This window comes from Ochotona princeps, chromosome 10 (assembly GCF_030435755.1).
Source record: "Ochotona princeps isolate mOchPri1 chromosome 10, mOchPri1.hap1, whole genome shotgun sequence".
In the NCBI taxonomy this organism is placed as follows: domain Eukaryota; kingdom Metazoa; phylum Chordata; class Mammalia; order Lagomorpha; family Ochotonidae; genus Ochotona; species Ochotona princeps.
In genome coordinates this window covers 47,630,966-47,644,182 of record NC_080841.1, presented here as the reverse complement: position 1 = coordinate 47,644,182, position 13,217 = coordinate 47,630,966, and the positions used below count along the sequence as shown (strand labels likewise).

Here is a 13,217-nt window from a genome sequence, read left to right as displayed (position 1 = left end):
AGGCATTTTAAAGTGTAAATAGGTTTAATGCAAACCAGATCATCCCCAAATCTTCCAAATAATGTTACTGACGATTAGTGATCTGCAAAACATTTACTCATTCAAGCATGGCTTAAAACAATACAGTTTTCCTTTCTTGTTATTTTGGCTGTTTGTAATACTCTCTAGGAGTTGAGGTTTTCATTTTAAAGTGGCATTTGCTGAAGGAAGGGTTATTGTTGGTTGGGAGTGTACAGAATCTCAAAGGAATGAAGTGTTCCCTCTTAAAGGTCCTTATACCTTTGATGGCGCCTCCCGCTCCATCATCAACAGCAACATCACTTTGTGAGGAATTTGCCTATTCATTTCTCTCCGCATTAACCCCTTCTCCTCAGTCCAACTGTGTATACAAATTTAATAAAAGCAAATTATTTTCCAATCTGCAGACACAGAAATGAAAACCTCTCTCTTCCTCTCATGGAAGAAAGAACAAAACAGTGGTCTGGCTGAACACAAAACATTTCTCATAATATCTGCTGTCCACTAGTGAAACACCAAACAAAAAGCAGTGCCATTGGTGGGGTCAGTGTGATTAAGTGGAAAAGTGAACTGCAACTTTCACAAAGCAGCAACGCGATTTCTAGGACATTCTCATCCCGATCTTCATAGACCTCACCAAAGCTGGAATTGAGGGAGCGCAGAAAGTCAGAAAGAGGTGGACGATGTGAGCGACACACTCTGCTCGGCCAATGCACAAAAGACGTAAAGAGGCACTTCATCAAGGGGACACAGAAAGACACCGGGGAAATTCTCAAAAAACAAAAAACAAAAAAAATCCACCATGACACAACTAACCCACTCCTGGGAATACAGGTGTAAGAAGCAATATCAGCACATAAAAGAAACACCTGAGTCCCATGTTCATAGCAGCCCATTCTGCAATATCTGAATGAACCTAGATTTCTACCAATCGATGACTAGATAAAGAAAATACTATGGAATATTACTCAGTCACTAAAAAGAATCAAATCCTGACATTTGCAATAAAACGGATGCAAATGGAGCTCATTAAGTCAATAAAATGTGCTAGACACCAAAAGATAAATATCATTTGTGATAATTAATACAGAGAATAAGACATATGTGAATATAATATACAGTATACAATTAGTATACAGCTATACTGAATTGTATCATGAAAATAGCAATATACTCTTTTATCCCACAATGAAGACAAAAGAAACAGAAGGCAGGGAGTGAAGACTATGGGTACGATAATGCCTCACTTTTCTTTTGAGTGTTGGTTCCGAGTATGACCAGAAAACAACAAAGTCATTTATCTGGACACTTGTATGTAGTTCTCAGGAGGTATACTATAAGTCAATAAGATGTTTCTAAACAGTAAAAAAGAAACTATGTCAAGAAATCATTAAAAAATTGTCTATTAGAAAAAAGATAGTCGACATAATTTTCCAGCAGACAAATGCAAGTTAAAATCACAATGAGACAGCAAATTTATTAGAACAGTTAGAACAAAAACCAGTGTCAATACCACGGAGAATGTAAAACAGTACAGCATTCTGGCAAACAGTTTGTCCATTTCTTAAAACACTGAACATACTTTACCTTACAATACAGAAATTTGCTCCTAGAAAATGGTCTAAAAATGAGAATGCTCAAATTTATACAGATACAAAAATGTGTACATGAAGGTTGTTCATATCTTTGTATGTAATAATCAAAAAGTTATAACTACCTAACTGTTCATGTGTTTCCAGCATCACAGTCTGAGGCTTTACCTGCCAAGTCATAACAGAATTTCATAATGTACTACAGTTTTTAAGATGCTACTATTAGGGAATACTTTCTCATGGTTGCAAGGGATCTGAGCCTACTATTTTTGCAATGTTCTACGTGTCTATAATTATTTGTAAACTTAAATGAAAAATCCAAAGTGGATCATTGCTCTTAAGGGCCATTTTATCTTCTTATTTATCATGCTAGGGAATGTGCACTCTTTGCTTATGTCTTTCGCCATATGGTTCTTCAATATAAACATCCAATAGATGAGCCTGTTTATGATTCATTCTTTCCCATGTCCACTTAAGCAACATTGTACATTCAAACTAATCTTTTAAAAAACATCTCAGGCCCAGCGGCGTGGCATAGCGGGTAAAAATCCTCGCCTTGAATGCCCCGGGATCCTGTATGGGCACCAGTTCTAATCCCGGAAGCTCCACTTCCCATCCAGCTCCCTACTTGTGGCCTGGGGAAGCAGTTGAGGGTGGCCCAAAGATTTGGAACCCTGCACCTGCATGGGGGACCTAGAAGAGGTTCCTGGTTCTCAGCTTCGGATCGGCGCGCACCTGCCCGTTGCGGCTCACTTGGGGAGTGAAACATCACATGGAAGATCTTCCTCTCTGTCTCTCCTCCTCTCTGTATATCTGGCTTTCCAATAATAATAAAAATCTTTAAAAAAAAAAAAATCTCAGAGGGCTCAACGCAGTGGCCTGTCGGCTAAAGTCCTCACCTCGAACATGCCAGGATTCCATATTGGCTCTGGTTCTAATCCCAGCAGCCCCGCTTCCCATCCAGCTCCCTGCTTGTGGCCTGGGAAAGTAGTAGAGGATGGTCCAAAGCCTTGGGATCCTGCATCTACGTAGGAGACCCTGAAGAGCTCCCAGCTTTGAATTAACACAGCTCCGGCCATTGCAGTCACTTGGGGAGTGAATCATCGGGCAGAAAATCTTTTTCTCTGTCTCTCCTCTTCTCTCTCTCTCTTTCTCTCTCTATATACATAATTTATAATAATAATACATAATACATAATATATAATATATGATAAATATATGACTTTGCAATAAAAATAAATCTTAAAAAAAATCTCAGAAGCAGTTTTTTATCAACCTTACTGCCATACAGAGATCTGATCATATATATCTCTGTCTTTCCAAAGACCTGGCCTCTTCCAACTCCCACTCTCTTATGCACTACTTCCTAGTAACCCAGAATTCCTTATTGTATACAAATTTTAATCTGCTATATCTATGCTTTTGACCCCCTGCTCCATTTGTTGGGTCCATTCTTTATATCTTCTCTGTAGTATACTACTGGCCCATACTTAAGAGCAACCCCCAAATATTTCCTCAGTATCAATACTATTGCAGCTCCACAGGATGAAATGATCATTGCTCTCCAAAAACTGTCTGTCTCCACCGAACTATGCTAGTATTTGCTACATTAGACTAATTATTTAGTTTCCCATTACTTATCCACATTTTACCCAATACTCTTCAAAGAAATAAATATAACATTCATTTTCATATCAACCATACTGAGAACAGTGCCTGGCACATAGGCATGCTGTAAATGTCCATGGAATAGATGGCTTATCTGAATACTTGAAAAATTATGTGTAAGTTATATTATGGAAAAACACCATTTCATATATTGAACTGGGCAATTCCAAACAGTTTCAGGGGTAAATACCTCTGTATTACTGAATGAACACTTAAAATTATATAAATATATTATATAGTCGAGATTTGATGGACAATCTATACACTATTTGCTGTCTTATATCTCATCTCAAAATCTTGCCTTTAAGAAGCATGGTTGTCATGGTCGAGAGACACACACCATCAACTCTATGAATACTTTTTTTTCCAGGTACATTAAAAACTTTAACAATGTCTCTGAATGCCAAAGACTGAAAGGAATTTCCAGAATAAAGGTCAGCTACACCACAGAAACCTAAAGTTGTATATACAATGGCAGTTCTTTAGGGACCTGGAAATCTTGAACGCTTAACCTCATGTTGGCAAACGTGTAAGAAAACAAGAAATTTAAAGCCCAATAGACATGAGATACCATCTGGAATCACTCAACTTTTTAAATAAGTTCACTGAAGGAAAGCATGATAGGAGTCCTGCAACCTTATTAAGAAAGATAACTATCCCTCTAATAAATTTATTGCCCAGTTAAATGTCAGTTGTTGCGATCATCGGCAACAAGGAGGCAAGGTTGATGACCCTGTGAGGCTTAATACGTCAAAAGCACAAAATATTTTACAGTTCATGTGTAATTTCAAGTCATGATCCAGGTTTTCATAACAATCAATGTTCTTTGCCAGCAGTTAAAACAACAATAGCATTTGCTATTATCATAAAACCTCTACCAAATATATAGACCACAACAGGCTAATGCTAAGAATCTTCTACATAAACTACAGTATCCCCAGTCTTAGGTACATTCTTGTAACATCAACTGCATAAAGAAATTAAAGACAGTCTAGCGAACATTTATGGCACCAGGTTGACAGAATTTATCGTTGCTGCTAGCCAACTGCACCATTTCCCTAACGCTTGCCTGCCATCATGGAAAATTACTGGGATATGTTTAGTGTATGTGTGTCAGGAGACATGGTCCTCAAAGAGGAGCTGAATACTTATTAAAGAATGAATGTGAAAGAAACACTGTCTGTCTTGTCGAAACTAAAAGCATTGTTAATGTTCTCCAAGAGAGAATTAAGAGGCAGATTACATTAGAATAGAATTTATATAAAAACCATGGCCAGTAGAAGAAGACAGAGAAGTTATAAACAATTCAACACCACACACAAGGATGTGTGAGTCCTGTGCTTCTGAAGGGGACTCTCTTAACCAAGAGAAGCGGCAATAAGAGGAGAAGCAAACAAGTGTTTCCATTATTGAACAAGGTTTACATTTAGAACTAAAATGTCAGGAAAAAAAATAGCATCAAGGATCAAAGCTAGGATTAAACAAAAGAAAAATCCAGGAACCTTATCTTTTTTATTAAGGCTTTAATCTCAATCTATTTTCATAAAGGATTTGAGGACATTATGGATCTTTTCCCTTCTCCAACCTCTCCCCTTTTTAAAAAATAGAAATTGTAGGTACATCTCCATTTCAGAAGAGTACCTATTGGAGATGAGTCTGTGATTTCATAACAGGTCAGGAGTTGGACTAGCATTTATCAAGCCAAAGAGACTACAACATAAGCACAATGCAGTAACCTTCCCTCAGGCTTTTCTATTCAAGCAGTATTGTGGATTCTAGCTGCAGACAGACGTCATTTATTTACTCTCTCCCCAAAATCTATAGTGTTTATCACTGTCACTCCATTCTGGGCAATGAGATTTCAACTGTCCTACAGCAATTTTTTAATGTTTCATAGAATGTTAGTAATTCAATTCTCATATTAGCCAAAATGGAGCCAACATTCTGGTATAGTGGTTAAAATGTGGGTTAAACAGTCCCATGTCAGAATGCTGGTTGGAATCCTGGCTGCTCCACACTGAATCCAGCTCCTTGTTAATATGCCTGGAAAAGTAGCAAGACAGTTCAAGCACATGCATCCACAGTATCACCATGGGAGACCAGAATGGAGCTGGAGGCACCTGTCTTCATCCTAGCCCAGCCCTGGCTACGTGCCCTTTAGAGGAGTGAACCAATAAATGAAAGATTCTTCCTGTCTCTGTCTCTCTCTCCTTTTCACTCCCTCACCTACCCTCATCTCTCCCTTGCTATCTTTCTGCAGGTCAATGAAATAAGATAAACACTTTAAAAATAAAGTATTATGCACTATATTTTAACAAATTCAGAACTTCACAAGAATACAGTCACTATGCATGTCTAAAAAACGTATTTCAACTCTCTCAGTAACCAACTTTTTAGAAAATCTTATTAGTGCTGTTGCAGCCATTTCCAGCTGCTGGTAAGGATCATAAGAACACTGACAAATTTCTTCTGTTTAATTATATCCAAACACTGATATGATCATATTCATCATATATTATAAATGACCTTGTTATGTCTACCTTTTTAAAAAAAAATACACCTTTTTAAAACAAGCAAAAGAAAAATGAAGCAAGAGAAGGATAGAATTCAGAACCAATGGGTCCCCATTAATGATAACTGAACTTGGAGGGTGGCTTATTCAATACAGAGTCCTCAGAAGAAAAGGATAAAAGAAAGCAATGATTATATTAAGTGACAGTTAACTACAAGGAATGAGTTTCTGTAGAGGTTCAGTTATTTAAGCAAGATGAGTGAGAAGGTGAAGAGGTGAAGAGAAAAAAAAGCAACGACAGGAAACACATGGAATTTCTAAAATAATCTCTCCTTAAGTATTCTCAATTGACATAACTTTAACATGCAAATAGCTAAATGCTGGAGAAAAGTACATGTGAGATATCAATAAAATCAAATGAACTATTGCATCTACCTTTAGCTAAAGATTAGAAAATACGCTTTTAGAGATGTTGCTTTCAGATACAATATTAAAAGGATACTCTTTATTTTTTTAAGATTTATTGGACCTGGTGCAATAGGCTAGTGGTTAAATCCTTGCCTTGCATGCACCAGAATCCGATACAGGTGTTGGTTCATGTCCTGGCTGCTCTACTTCCCATTCAGCTCCATGCTTGTGCCCTGGGAAAGCAGTAGAAGACAGCCCAAAGCCTTGGGGCCCTGCATCCGGGCTCCTGGGAGAAGCTTCAAGCTCCTGGCTTCACATTGGCTCAGATCAAGCCGTTGAGGCTACTTGGGAAGTGAACCACTGGATAGAAGATCTCTCTGTCTCTCCTTCTCTCTGTAGATCTGACTTTCCAAGAAAAATAAATAAATCTTAGATTTACGAATCTACAAAGAGAAGGAGAGACAGAGAACTCTCCTATTCATTGGCTATATACACATACATAGAGACAGAGAGATAAACGTATGTTATAGTGTTCACTATGTGCCAAAGAAAAAAGGACATAAACTTTCGTAAGGTTAGAGACAGAGGGGCTGATCTGGCATCCCATGTGGGCACTGGTATAAATCTTAGCTGTTGCACTTCTGATCCAGCTCCCTGCTAATACACCTGGGAAAGCAGCAGAGGAGGGCCCAAGTGTTTGGGCCCCTGGAACCAATTGGCAGACCCAAATGAAGTTCCTGGCTCCTAGCTTCAAAGTGATACAGCTCTGGTTGTTGGGGATCTTTGGGGAGTCTATTAGCACATGGAAAGCTTCTCTCTCTCTTGTTCACTCTTTCTCGCTCTCTTTCTGTGTGTGTGTGTGTGTGTGTGTGTGTGTGTGTAAAATCCTGCCTGTCAAATAAACAAATAAATCTTTAAGAAGGATAGCAAAACTAATCAAGTAAGAATGTGTGTCATGTCAAGACTGATTAGTATTCTAAACATGAGATGGAAGTGATCCTATATGAGTATCTGAAACAATAAAGAATTCCTAAACAAGGAAAGAAGATTGAGGGTTCAGCAGACAATTGCTAGGAGGAGATGCCCAGCACAAATCTGCTTTCTGAGATAACAGTTTTTAACAATGATTTTCTGGTGTGGGCACTCAGAGGTTTTAAGAATTGACAAGGACCAAGTTGCTGCAGGGCAGAGAGAGGTTGAAGATATCCAGGCGGTACAAAACTAAAAATCAACTATGAAACAGAAGGGTTCAGAACACCTACTCACTGATAGTAAAAAGCCATAAACTCAATAAGCCAACAGTGAACATGTAAATGCTCACTATGAGTCAATCTTTTAGAAGTCAACTGTTCAAACTAAAACCTTGCAGTAACAGGAAACATATATAAACACTGTCATGTTTTATATATAAAGATATTTCTACCATAGCAGTGTTAATCATTTTAACTTTCATATTCCAGAAATGTATGTAATATAATTGGTTGGTCTAAAAAAGCACTGCTATAAAGAAATCAATAAATAATTTTTGCGATTTTTAAGATTTCACATTTTAAATTAACAAGAAAGAAATACAATTTCTGGTTTTTATTAAGTACGCAGAGTAAATCTGTAAGTGATTCAAGATCTAAAGTCTTTCCGTTTTAATTCGGAAATTCACCTTAAGCACATTTAGAGTTGGGAATCAGCACACTTGCATGGATTCCACAAAACAACTCAATAAAACAATGAAATATGAGAATATGTTTTTAGAATAGCTCTGTGAAGAAAGTCAGTACTCCTCTCATTTTTGTTTGAAGAAACTGATGATTAAATGTTGTTTAAAACATGAATCAATTAAATTCCTCTAGGAAGTTAGGAGAACACAGATGGTTAATCCAATTCATTTTCATTAATGCAATATGGTATGTACTTTTGAGGATGGTATATCATGTGACATGCAGTATTTCCTTCTTTCAGATTAAGTTTATGGTATGTCAACTACTACTCTAAGTAAAGGCTACTAAAACCATAAAGCATGACTGTGAAATCCAATCCTGAGAAGTGTAAATTTAGACTCCTAATTCTTTCTATCCTGCTTGCTTTTTTCCCCTTACTTCTAATTGGATTATAGCTGTTTAATTACAAAGGGATATGGATAATTTTTCTCTTTCCTATCTTTTTATTTTATTTATTCAGTCAAACTTCCAGTAGACTCACTACCAGGGATCAGTTTCATTTTCCTACCTAGAATTTTTCTTTCAGTACTAAATACTTAATGCATTTTCAGATAAATATGGATGCATATTGACCTGATGTTAACACTTAACTCACTAAAAACACTGCTTCAATCCCTTCCCCATTCCTTCCCCACAGTCTATCCCATCCCACTCATACTACAAACTTACTATACCATATAAGGAGTATACTTTAAAAATCTGTGTGTGTGTGTGTGTGTGTGTGTGTGTGTGTGTATTTATCCAACAGTAAATATTCTATACTACTTCCATCTCTGAAATTAATGGTAGTCAATAAGTCTAAATAAACTATAAAGATTTTTGTTTTCAAAACCTTGCTAGTATGCTCTGTATTTAGTAACTATGTGGTTTCACTAGGTTTTAATTTCTCAGTAAACAGGAATTGGGCCCCTCAGGATTGTGGTTTTTGAAATTAGGGTGTGTTTAGATTTGGAGACTGCCCAAAATTCATTCACATCTAGAAGGGAAAGCTCATTGCCAAACATATGCAATCAGGAGAGAGGCAAAAAAAAGGACTACATTCTAAAAAAGATTTGGATAACAAATACTTCCATCTGTTTCAGAGATCAAATAGAACTACTCTAAAACAGTCCAATGCCATTTCAGCATCTGGCGAAAATAAAGCATGTATTCACAGGAAAAAATTCAGGTTAGCAATTGCTTTTGTCCTCAAGGATAAGTAGCAGAATGCTAAATAATATTATTCCTCATAGGTTTTGCTTAAGCTTGACTGTAAACATAATTCTTTTTTAGTTAAAATGCAAAAGGTCATTCAAGTGTCATTAAACGATTAAAGAAAAGTTTCTTTCTAAACATGATTTCAGACCTGCCGTTATTAGAGTTCCACCACAATAAATCATGGAAGATTTCCACAGAGGCACGCACCCAGGTCTCAGCAAGCACACATCACTCTCTGTTTCTGGAGACACTTTCATATGAGCAAGACCCATGTAACTGGAAGTCGCCAATTACAGGCAATTTCCATTACACTCTCTGTGCCTTTGTATCTGGTTTCCCTTTCATTTACCTTACAGAGGCACTCCTTGCTTGTCCTGCTGTACCAGAGGATAAGGTGCTAAACTCTGCCATGACAAGGTGTTAGAGTGATGCTGCACTAGGAAAAGGCTTCCCTTCCTGACATGCGTCATTGTTTGCCTCTGCTGCTGCTGCATAGCTGGCCAGTGGTGGGAGGAGTGGGGCTTATAGGACATCTGGAGGTGTTCTGCCCCAGCCTGCCTGAGCAACACACCTCAAGGACACAGACCATGGGCAAATTTGCAATCCTGGAACAGGCCCAGTGACCTCTTGATTTTGAACACAGGCACAATGCATTGTGTACCTGCACCAATCATAGCTCATCTGTGCCCACAGATTTCAATTCTTTAGTCTTAAGTAAGAAAATACGTAATTTGTTTCATTAGTCTTCCAAACATGGACACTATAGATTCTAGGCTTCATGATGGTATTTTGACTCCCTCCTCATACCTGCCAATCAACTATTGGTCATCTGGCTCCCTAGAATTATTTCTTGCACACCTAGAAATTTTGAATAATTATGGCCCAGGGCAAATGAGTAAGCTGAAACTGCATCTTCACCAGAGAAATCAATGTCCTTCCCCCTAGAGAGGGGGTACCTCTATCAGGCTTCTTCTCACTCGGCTACATTTCCTCAGCCCAATGTGCCATGAGGGATCTTTGCCTCCTTGGCCCTTCCTGTGATGGGTTAATCACTGATAATATCTTATCTATTTATAGCTCTGGCCTCTGAATGAATCCACACAGAGAGCTCCTCTAACCCTCAGAGCCTACATACCATTTCCTGCTTCAAGATGACCAGACCCCTATTTCTGCATATTTATTTGAATAAATGGGCAGTGAACATGACCCAAGTGAACCCTTTTATCCCCATCCTTTACTCAATTGCTTCCACATAGTAGGTAATTACAACTGCATTTCTTCATAATGTCTGGATTAGAAACCTTGGAATCACTTCTGATGCCTCCTTTCCACCCGCTCTCCATACTCAACCAAATTCTATGGCTTGTTTCTTATAAGATTTTTAAAAACTTAATCATCTTCCACATGCTCCTCACCTCAAGTCCTAAAGGTCTTCAACACTTTACTTTGCATATTATTCTTTCTTCCATATTCAAAACCTTGTACTTGCTTCTCCTTTTACTGCAAATAGGAAGGCTGACAGAGAAGCTAATCTCCCAAGAATCTCTTCTCATCCACTACCTTGCAATATTTCAGTCACTGGGGCCAGCCTGCTGGTCCCTCAATACCTTGTACATACATCAGGCAAGATATTGTCTAGTGGATTTCCACTAGGCTTCTCTCTCTCCTATATCTTAGTTCATATGTCATCATTTAAATAACAATGTTTTCCACCACCCTAGACAACACCTGTTTTCCTTTAATGAATGTTTTTCTCTATCGAATGTCCCTTAAACTATAAGTATTAAGAATTTAGAAAACTCTATATGTAAGTAGTTTAAAACAATCACATTGGCCTCATATCAAATTGGAACTGCTCTATATTCTAAGATAAATTTTTGCACTATAATTTTTAAAGAAAAAGATGCTCAAGTTGAGGAAATGTATAAACGGAATATCCACTAAATTTTCTGGTAATAATAATTAAGACAGTAACTATCAGTCCAGCATAGTAACATAAAAAGCTAATCCTCCACTTGCAATTCCAGTATCTCATGGCACCAGTTCTAGACCTGGAAGCTTCACTTCTGATCCAGCAGCTGCTAATGACCTGAGAAAGCAGTGGAGGATGGCTCAGTCCTTGGGCCCCCGCATCCATGTGAGAGATCGAGAAGAAGTTTCTGGCTCCAGAATTCAGATCAGATCAGCTTTGGGTATGGCAGCCATTTGAGAGTGAACCAGCAGATAGAATACCTCTCTGTCTTGCCTTTTCTCTATAACTTTGCCTTTCAAATAAGATGAATCTTGAAAAAAGTAATAACTATCTCCAGTTGTAGTTAGACATATTGTAATAGACATATTCCTTATCATTATATGTTTTTGAGGCGGTAATTATCCCATTTTTATGAAACAGCATCTTCCAAAGTATGTTAATACTATCATTCCTATTAGAGTAATAATAAAATTGAAGTAAGGTTTCAGTTAAAAATGCGCTCCACTTGAAACTTGCCATATAATTACGCATATACGATGGCTTTACAAGCATTTGTTTTTAAGTTAATAGTTTGTTCGACTTAACTGATTATGTAGTACATGTCCAACAGATTACAAAAGTGAGTGTTTTATTGAATCTGGTTTGGAAAACTCAAGAGTAGGGAATGCATGTTTTCAAAAATAAAAAAAGAAATTCAGTAAACCTCAGATCACATTAGCAGAGAGAGTGTTAAACTCTTTGAAATGTTAAGTTCTATGTTAGAAAGCAATGATTAAACACACTTAGAATGAGCAACAGTATACTGTGTCTGAGATATAATTCAAAATTATTCAATGGGCTGAAGACCCAAAACAAACGAGACTGAGCCTCAACAGAGAATACAGCCAGCTGAGGTGACCTGGATATTTAAACTACAAAACAAGAGCTTAAAGCAGTTCTTAGAGGTATATTGCATAAGATAAAGGAAAATAAAATTCTAAAAAACTTTTAGAACATTAGCAAACAAAGACTATCAGCTAGTCCATTTTTTATCCAGCTCCCTAACACGCTTGGGAAAGAAGCAGGAAACGGCCCAAATCTTTGGGTACATGCACCCCTAAGGGAGACCTGGAAAAAAGCACCTGATTTCTGGCTTCAACCTGACCCAGTCCTGGCTGTTGAAGCCTGCCGACAGTGAACCAGTGGATGGAAGCTCTCTGTTTCTTCCTCTCTCTAGCTTTGATATTCAAATATATTTAAGAAGAAAAAAAGAAAAGAAAATGGAAAGAAAGCAAAGGTTGAAAAACGTGCAAAATAGTGAAAAATACAACCATGAAGAATGAGGAAATTGCTTAAATTCAATCTTAAGGAATACAAAGAAAACCATGTTTAGATGTATAATTAAACTAATTAAATTCAGATTAAAAAGTCACAAAAGCAGTGCAGTTCGGATGCTAACGCATTTTATACACAGAACAATGATGGCAGATTTGGCATTAATAGCAATGGAAACCAGAATAAGCGCGATAGCTTCACTATGAAGAAGGTAAAAGTTGTCAGTGTAGACTATATTCAATGACAGTCTGCTTTGAAAATAAAGAGGAAATAAACATATTCTAAAAAATAATTGAAACTTCACTTTTGACAAGATAACTACATAAATTGAAGATACTTCTCTGGGTTAAGCAAATAATGCTAGAAAAAAACTAGACCTGAAAAATCAAAGTGAAAATCCTATAAATGGGAAAATGTGTATAAACACTAAGTACTATATTTAACTCCTGCTACTACATTTAATCATTTAAACTATAAGGGCAACGTCTACTACCACTAGTGCTAATTTTAGCACACTGCTTAATGTTTAGTTAGCAATCTATAAATAGTCTGCAATAAAAAGCAATCAATAAAAAGAGGCAAGTTAACTTACTGCTTTTTATTGCTCATACATTTTCAGTTTGAAGGCTCTCCCAGCATGCCTTAAAAAGGATGAACAGGAAAAATAAAAACTAAAACTAAATGAGAAGAGCTCTCTGGTTAGGACATAAGGAGAATGTACAAAGGCAGTCATAGCTTTTATTAAATACAGAGAACGTGGCAGTGACAAATGAGAAAGCATAATGAATATGGATCAGATGGCTCAAATTTCATAAAATTAT

The 13,217-nt window shown here is 37.2% G+C and overlaps 1 protein-coding gene across 1 annotated transcript in view; it reads right to left on the bottom strand.

The window, feature by feature from the left end:
• FMN2 (formin 2) overlaps nt 1-13,217 on the bottom strand; it is a 293,706-nt gene that overhangs the window by 111,391 nt on the left and 169,098 nt on the right. The window lies entirely within an intron of this gene.